Here is an 8,620-nt window from a genome sequence, read left to right on the forward strand (position 1 = left end):
TCTACAGGATCATAATACCATCAAATAGGTTTTCCCCAAAAGGCACTTGGATGTTCAGACAGGGTTTTAAAGCTTTTTTAAATAATATTTTTAATAAATGTTCTTGAACATCAAGATGAGGATGTCAATCCAAGGGATCCAAATTTGTTGCCTCATTGTCCCAGCTTAGCTATGGAAGGGGGTCACTGCAGATGACGGCACCCTATATTTCCTTCAACAGCATGCTGCTGCACATGTGGGCATTTTGCATTTCTACTCCAGCATTCCATGAAGAAGCTGGCCAATTTGCTCTCCATTTGCGCCAAACAAGATACAGTTTTTCATTTCAATTTTGCCTTTATGTCCACAGGAACTGGGCTGAGACTACAGAAAATTACATACATTTTTACAAAACGAATGTTTGATTTACTGACTTATTTGATGCTGAAAAAATTCCATACCTATTCAATATTATGCACAGAATGAAAAATCTGATCATCCCAAGTAAGCAGTTGCCTGTGTGCATTCTGTCCATGACAGGAACACATTTTTTACCATTGTACAACTTACGATGGTTGGTTTTGAGTGTTTCAATAATGATACATCAGATTTCTTCAAAGATTATACAGTAACCACTGCATCTGTTCCAGGCTCTTGGTATTTGCATATTTCTAGATCAAATACTTCCCATTTTACAATTGGTGAAGGGTCGGTGCAATCAGAAACAGCCTTCAATTCAATCTTTTAAGTTAAAATTCAGCAATCCCCTGGAAAAGACATGTATCCAGAAACTATCAGTTTAACTATCAGGAAGATCTCAAGGGTGGCCTTGATTGATAACTTCAATGGGACAGTGATGAAAATGGAAGGCACTATGCTTCATTGATGACGCTATTGAAAAAGAGTCAACAACTTAAACTACAAGACTAAAGGCCCTAGCATACAATAACCAGTCAAGGGCAATCTGCTGTATCTGATCCCCGTCACTAGCCACCATGCTCTTTCTCCATCGTGCTGAAGAATGAGCAAGGTCAAGCGAGTAGAAACTTTCCATACCTTCAATTAAGGTAAAATAATGAACCGCACACAAATATTGATCTATCAAAGTTTGAATGCATACAAGTGAGAAGCGTTGGCCTAGATATTAAGTCACACCAGCATATGCAAAGGGTCTAGGAAGCCTAGGGCCTACTTTCAGGCATGGGCCTGGAGGCTTCTGGCTCTGTCTTGACCAACATGGTAGACAGCAGGCTCTAGGCCTGCACTGAGCCGCAATCCCTGTCCACCATATTGCATTCTTAGGAACCTTTTTGACACCTGAAAAACAAGCACACTAAATCTCTAAGCCACTTGGTCTTATAAACTGATGGGGTTTTTTTCATAGTTATTCTTTTCATATTTTCTTACAATTTCATATGTCTTTGCCTTATTTCTTGAAAACAATGTAAAATTCCGGGTATAAAACACAGGTTCATCCTTCTCTGTAATGGAATAAATAGGTTAACCTTTGAGGTAGAACATCTTTCTCAGAATTGTTCATCAATTCTATTGAAGGATCTATAAATAAAACATAAGAACATGACAGCATGAGAAAAACACATTGAAACTTGCTCTTATGGTAACTTATCTCACCAAGGCTGTTTAACTGTATTTTTTTAATTCATTCATGGGATGTGGGCATCACTGGCTAGACCAGCACTTATTGCTCATCCCTAATTGCTCTTGAGAAGGTGGTGGTGAACCTTCTTGAACAGCTGCAGTCTGTGTTGTAGGAACATGCACAGTGCTTTTATGAAGGGAGTTCCAGGATTTTGACCCAACAACAGTAAAGAAAATGCGATATAATTCCAAATCAGGATGGTGTGTGATTTGCAGGGGAACTTGCAGGTGGCAGTGTTCCCATGTCCTTGCCCTTCTAGGTGATAGTGGTCGCAGGTTTGGAAGGAGCCTTGTGAGTTGCTTCAGTGCATCTTATAAATGGTATACACTGTTACCACTGTGCATTGGTGGTGAAGGGAGTGAGTGTTGAAGGTGGTGGATGGGGTGCCACTCAAGCAGGCTGCTTTGCCGTGGATGATGTCGAACTTTGTGAGTGTTGTTGAAGTTGAACTCATATAGACAGGTGGACAATTTTCCATCGCACACCTGATTTGTGATTTGTAGAGGGTGGACAGGCTTTGGGGAGTCAGGAGGTGAGTTATTGTCTGCAGGATTCCTAGTCTCTGATCTGCTTTTGTAGCCACAGTATATGGCTGGTCCAGTTCAGCTTCTGGTCAATGGTAACCCCCAGGATGTTGATAGTGGGGGATTCAGCAATGATAATGCCATTGAATGTCAAGGGGTGATGGTTAGATTCTCTCTTGTTGGAGGTGGTCACTGCCCGGCACTTGTGTGACAAGAATGTTAGCCCAAGACTGTCCACTTCTTTCAGCATGTGGACATGGACTGCTTCAGTATCTGAGGAGTTGTGAAAGGTGCTGAACATTGTATAATTATCAGCGAGCATCCTCACTTCTGACCTTATGATGAAGCAGGTGAAGGTGGTTGGGCCTAGGACACTACCCTGAAGAACTCCTGCAGCAATATCCCAAGGTTGAGATGAATGACCTCCAACAACCACAACCATCTTCCTTTGTGTTATGTATGACCCCAACCAGAGGAGAGTTTTCCACTGACTCTGATTGACATCAGTTTTTCTAGGGCTCCTTGATGCCACACTCAGTCAAATGTAGCCTTGATGTCAAGGGCAGTCACTCTCACCTCACCTCTAGAGTTCAGCTCTTTTGTCCATATTTGGACCAAGGCTGTAATGGGGCCAGGAGCTCAGTGGCTCTGGTGGACTCAAACTGAGCACCATTGAGCAGGTTATTCCTTTGTAGGTGCAGTTTGACAGCGCTGTTGATGACACCTTCCATTACTTTGCTGAGGATCGAAAGTAGACCAAAGGGGCGGTAATTGGATGGGTTGGATTCGTCCTGTTTTTTGTGTACAAGACATACCTGGGCAATCTTTCACATTTCTTGGTAGATGTGAGTGTTGTAACTGTACTGGAACAATTTGGCTAGGGGTGCAGCTAGTTCTGGAGCACAAGTAATGGAAGGGGCCATCAAGCTGCACTTGCTTAGCAATAAACTGCTCATTGGTGCACCGTTTGGGTTCTGCCAGGGTCACTCAGCTACTGACCTCAATACAGCTTTGGTTCAAACATGGACAAAAGAGCTGAATTCCAGAGGTGAGGTGAAAGTGACTGCCCTTGACATCATGGCAGCATTTGACTGAGTGTGGCATCAAGGAGCCCTAACAAAACTAAAGTCAATGGGAATCTGGGGGAAAACTCTCCACTGGTTGGAGTCATGACTAGCACAAAGGAAGTTGTTGTGGTTGTTGGAGGTCAATCATCTCACTTCCAGGACGTCACTCAGGAGTTCCTCAGGTTGGTGTTCTAGGCCCAACCATCTTCAGCTGCTTCATCAATGATCTTCCTTCCATCATAAGGCAGAAGTGAGGATGTTTGCTGATGATTGCACAATGTTCAGCACCATGTGTGACTCCTCAGATACTGAAGCAATCCATGTCCAAATGCAGCAAGACCTGGATAATATGCAGGCTTGGGCTGACAAGGGCAAGTAACATTCGCACTTTACAAGTGCCAGGCAATGACCATCTCCAACAAGAGGGAATCTAACTATCACTCCTTGACATTCAATGGCATCACCATCACAGAATCCCCAACTATCAACATCCTAGGGGTTATCATTGACCAGAAACTAAGCTGGACTAGCCATATAAATACTGTGGTTACAAGAGCAGGACAGAGACTAGGAACCCTGTGACGAGTAACTCACTCCTGAATCCCCAAAGCCTGTCCACCAACTACAAGGCACAAGTCAGGAGTGTAATAGATACTCCCCACTTGCCTGAATGAGTGCAGCCCCCACAACACTCAAGAAGCTTGACACAGTCCAGGACAAAGCAGCCTGCTTGATTGGCAACACATCCACAAACATTCACTCCCTCCACCACTGATGCAGAGTAGCAGCGGTGTGTACCATCTACAAGATGCACTGCAGGAATTCACCAAGGCTCCTTAGACAGCAGCTTCCAAACTCACGACCACTACCATCTAGAAGGACAAGGGAGCAGATAGATGGGAACACCACCGCTGGAAGTTCCTCTCCAAATTACTCACCATCCTGACTTGGGAATATATCGCCATTCCTTCACTGTTGCTGGGCCAAAGTCATGGAACTCCCTTCCTAACGGCACGGTGGATGTACCTACACCACATGGACAACAGTGGTTCAAGAAGGCTCACCCCCACCTTCTCAAAGGTAAATAAGGATGGGTAATAAATGCTGGCCTAGCCAGAGAGGCCCACATCCCGTGAATGAATTAAAAAAAAACAGGTGCAATGTGTGTACATGTTCTTTCTGTCTGCAAAGAACAGGGCCCTGTGTATTAATGTATGTCACTTCCAGTACACGCAATTGTGCCATACTTTGTGTCTGACTGACAATCTTAAATTGGTTTTCAGCATAATTCTTAGCACATTGAGGATTATTTAGCAATGTTGTCCAATCGGGGGATCACACCTAAAGCTCGACACTGTGTTTTGAGTTCAGCAAGCACAGGATGGTTGGCTTCGGTCCACATCTTGCCCATTGCGAACAGCGGAAGGGATAAGCTGTTTGATACGATCTGCTAGTCTTTGGGATGTATGGCTTACATACCTCAGATATCCAATCAGAGTCCGCTTGCCAACCAATCAGCACTGCCTTCTCATACAGTATAAATCTGTTGCTTCCCTTGACAAATCTTGCAAATTGTCCTGAGTGCAAGACAGCAAGCTTCAACAAAAATGTCTCTTTTTTTCAGCAGTACTCAAGTTCTGCACTACCAAACAACTGTTTTTATTAATTTACTTTAATTGAAAGTGTGGAAGGTTTCCACTTGCTTGACCTTACTCATCTCATGTAGCACGATGAAGTATAAGATGTTCAGTGGCAGTTTCAGCTGCAGAAGGTGGTCCTTAATTGGTTATGTATGTAGTTCATCTGCTTAATGTTTTCACATACCTCTTCAAAGGCTCTTTAGCCTTACAGTCTAAGTTGTTGACACATAATTCAGGGGTATCTTCTTTTCTCATCATTGTTAAAGATTATTCATTAACACCATTACTGAGTTCTTCCTTGTAACATTATATTCAAATTCAATGTTATACCCTATGGGTCTGGACTCTTGTCAGAACTTAATTACTGTTCTTACAGTATCTACCTAGAAGCCAATGCATCTGGTAGACATTACCTCATTGCAAGTAGTTACAGCAGCGCCTCCAGTCTTGAATCAATGCAAGGTTAAAAGGAATCAAAGTAATAAAAACTACAAAACCTACTTTTCATTGGGGTTATGAATATTTTCCAAACCGTACAAGCACTGCAGATATTCATGGAACCATAACAGTCTTAAAGGAGCAGAGGGAAGGGTTTAGGGAGAAGATGCTGGAGGGTGGAGCCGAGGTGGCTGAAGGCATGACTGTCAATGGTGAGGTATAGGGAGGAGAGTTAAATAAAAGCTAGGGTCAATGGAATGTGGGGTGTGGAGTAGCGGCAGAGACAGGTGTGCATGCGGTAGGATTTGTTGTTCTGGAGGAGGTTACAGAAATAGGGAGGGCAAAAGCCATGAAAGGATTTAAACTTAAGGATATGAATTTTAAATTTGAGTGTTAGTTGATTGTTTCTGTAGGAATCAATGGCAGCTCATCCCCACCTTCTCAAGGGCAATTAGGGATGGACAATAAATGCTGGCCTAGCCAACAATGCCCACGTCCCATGAAAAAGTAAAAAAAAATGTTCTCTTCTTCATTTCTTTATTCTAGTAGAGGTTTTCTTGAGATGAACTGTCTCACGTTGAAAATTAAGTTTTATGGCTTTCTGTCACAAGAGAGACAAACATCAACACTATTTTTTTTTATGTTAAATTAGCTTCCAAGCCCAGTAACACTTCAGATGACAGATCAGTCATTTCTTGACTAAGGTTTGATATGAGTATTTTTTTTCATCATAATGGCTAGAAAACACGGAGCTTTGTAAACCACTAAGATAGGTTTAATGAGTAATCACTTCACATGGCGTCTTTGGTTGAACAATCCTCAGTAGAAAATAATTATTTCAAAGTGAAAGATCAAAATTTAATCTCTAGATTTTTTTAAACAAATTATTCTTTGCCCTCCTTTTCCCATATACACACTTGCCAGCAGTAGTCAGCCACCATTCCAGACTAATGAGGTAAGTAAATAGTGTTGCATTTATATAGCATCTTTCATGAGCTCAGAACATCCCAAAGCACCTTACAGGCAATTAAGTACTTTTGAAGTAAAGTCACTGTTATAGGTAGGGAAACAGCAGCCAAATTGCACACAGCACATACCATAATAATGCATGACAGGAAGGGTTGCACATTTGGAAAAGGGTGAAATGGAGGTTCAGTTGCCCTGAAATTTTTCTTCCATTTGGGGATGAGTGGTTTTCTATTTTTGTGATATCGACTTATAAGAACTGGTCGAGTTCAGGAACGGAGTGTAACAAGTATCACTGGAATAGAACTTAGTGGCAAAATTTGCCAACTTAATGAAAAGCTTTGTTACTGAATCTTGACTGACTGAATTGATCAGTTTAGAAATATAACTATACTTTTCAGTTTAATGTCCACCTTGTCAAATATTAAATGAGTTTAACTACTATTTTCAACAGAAATTAGATACATTTTTCTGCTCATTTGATATTTAAGTTATTTAGAAATAAAAAAAATGAATGCTTACACAGAGTGTCATTAAAAATCACTGTACTAAGTTGCACTACTCAAATGGCACTACAAAATCTTAGAAGAATCTAACCTTAAGGAAGTGGCTGTAAAAAAAACACTGGAAAGCATATCCTACAATAAATGCTTACACAAGCTGTGAAAGGATGCAAAACAATAGTCAGATATCATTCCAAGGACTGGATTCTCATGGAGTCTTCCTGACCCTGCAGACCTTTAAAATGGCTGACAGGACCCACACGTGGAAGTCCTGCCTCCATTTACAACAGATCCAATTTTTGCCTTCAGGGGAAGGGGACAAGGTGTGACTCACACAGGAGGAAAACCCAAACTCAGGAGGGCCATTTGAACTTAGTGATAAATTCAAACAGGCCCTCTTTTGGCTGTTAAAAGGGCTTTTAACCAGCAGTGTGGAAGTCATGATTCGATGGAGTAGTCTAAACACGCTTGAAGGGTAGATAAGGTCTGTTTAAGTGTCATGATCTGAAATTTTTAAAAATCCCTTGCTCTTTGAACATGAAAATAAACAGGCAAAGCTGTCAGTGAGAGAAAATAAAAACCCTCTGCTGTACTGCTTTGATGTACAGGCCACGTGGTGTAAGTTAGAAAAGAATTACCATCCGGTCATGCAGTTTCAATAGAGATCTTTGTTGACATTTACCAAAGGATTATTTGTATGTCACTGTGAATGCTTGGCTGAGTTTCAAAACCTACAATTATCTCAGCAGGGTGTTCTGAGTTCAGTTTGATTGACAGTTTAAAGAGGCTTATAGGATTAGCAGTCTTTGATGTGTGGTACGAATAGAAGTTTGTTTTTTTATAAAATACTAAACATGAGGAGAAGAGGTTTCATGAATGCCAGATTTTTCACAATCAAGTGTGTATGAGTGAGGCCTGCACTAGATTGTTAGAATTTTATTTTTTGTTCCTCCACATGGATGTACTCCACTGAGGTCTGCTCATGATGGGTATTGGGTGAGTGGCTATTGAGAAGGCATGGGGATGGGTGGGGGGCATGACTTGGCATGGAAGAGCCATGGAAAGTGGCATGGGGAGTGAGAGGTTGTGAAGGTTGAGGGGCCGAGGGCCTAACAGCATCTAAAGCAATGGGGACAGAACCAAGATGGGACATCTAACCAGTCTGCCTCAGCACTCATTGGCTGCCTAGGAGCTGCTTCTGGGGTCGGCGGACCCCAACTTGATCGTGGTCCTGCCTCCCCAGAGCTAACAATAGATATAACAATGTCCTTTACACAGAGGCAGGTGTGCCAAGTTGGGAAATTTTCGAACTCAAGCTTGATAGTGAAAATCCAGCCCCAAGTGTCAACTTACCATTAAATTGCTTATCTTGCTTCTGATCTACCCCTATAACCAACACATTGTGTCATGATAGCTAAATTGACGAATTTTGTACTTAGAACATACAAGTTACAGAACTCATTTTCAGGAATCTGATATAGAATAGTTTCACAAGCTTTTTTGGAAATGCAATTTAAAGGAATCAGGATGGGATTAAAATACCATACTAAACTCACGATCGCTACTGCCTAGAAGGACAAGAGCAGCAAATGTATGGGAACACCACCACCTGCAAGTTCCCCTCCAAGCCACAGACCATCCTGAATCGGAACTATATCTTTTACTGTCACTCAGAAAAAATCCTGGAACTCCCTAATGGCACTGTGGGTGTACTGACCATAGCTGGACGGTAGCTGTTCAAGAAAGCAGAAAAGACAACAAATGCTGGCCTAGCCAGCCATGCCCACATCCCATGAAAGAATTTTTAAAAACTCCGGGAACTCAATTATTATTGGAGATCACA

Source organism: Carcharodon carcharias, chromosome 8 (assembly GCF_017639515.1).
Source record: "Carcharodon carcharias isolate sCarCar2 chromosome 8, sCarCar2.pri, whole genome shotgun sequence".
In the NCBI taxonomy this organism is placed as follows: domain Eukaryota; kingdom Metazoa; phylum Chordata; class Chondrichthyes; order Lamniformes; family Lamnidae; genus Carcharodon; species Carcharodon carcharias.